Below are 534 nucleotides of genomic sequence, written 5' to 3' on the forward strand. Positions count from 1 at the left end.
AACCTCCAAACAGACAGAGAAATTCTATTGCTGGCTGATGAAGGAAAGTCAATATAATTCAGATGTTGTTGCTGTTATTGAAACATGTACCTGACTCTCATCATCATGTCTGTATCTTTTCTTGTTCACGTGTAGTTACCTGTCCTGCCGGAACTTTCCACGATGGAGACAAGTGTACGTACTGTGTCCAGAGCTTCTACCAGCCTGAGGAAGGACAGCTCAGCTGCAAGGCATGTTCGGAAGGAACCATGACAGAGCTGCCTGGAGCCTACAGTGAAGACCAATGTAAGTTTACAGCTGATGCTTTTCACAAGATAAAATACAGTGGCTGTCTACATTGTTCTTACAAGGAAAATAATATTTTCTCACACTGTAGAATACTTGGCTGGAGAGCCTAGGTTTTATGTCTTTAAAAATGTCACTTTTTTCTGTCAGTTTCTCTGCTGTGTCTTTATGAGATCAAGTGAGTTGTATATGGAAAGATGACTGGTACGACACTAAGTTTCATAATACATGTTACAGTAGGTACATGTG

The 534-nt window shown here is 40.6% G+C and overlaps 1 protein-coding gene across 1 annotated transcript in view; it reads left to right on the forward strand.

The window, feature by feature from the left end:
• LOC109473754 (low-density lipoprotein receptor-related protein 4-like) overlaps positions 1-534 on the forward strand; it is a 36,650-nt gene that overhangs the window by 30,544 nt on the left and 5,572 nt on the right. The window lies entirely within an intron of this gene.

The sequence above is a fragment of the Branchiostoma belcheri genome, unplaced genomic scaffold (genome assembly GCF_001625305.1).
Source record: "Branchiostoma belcheri isolate BF01 breed outbred unplaced genomic scaffold, Haploidv18h27 scaffold3, whole genome shotgun sequence".
In the NCBI taxonomy this organism is placed as follows: Eukaryota; Metazoa; Chordata; class Leptocardii; order Amphioxiformes; family Branchiostomatidae; genus Branchiostoma; species Branchiostoma belcheri.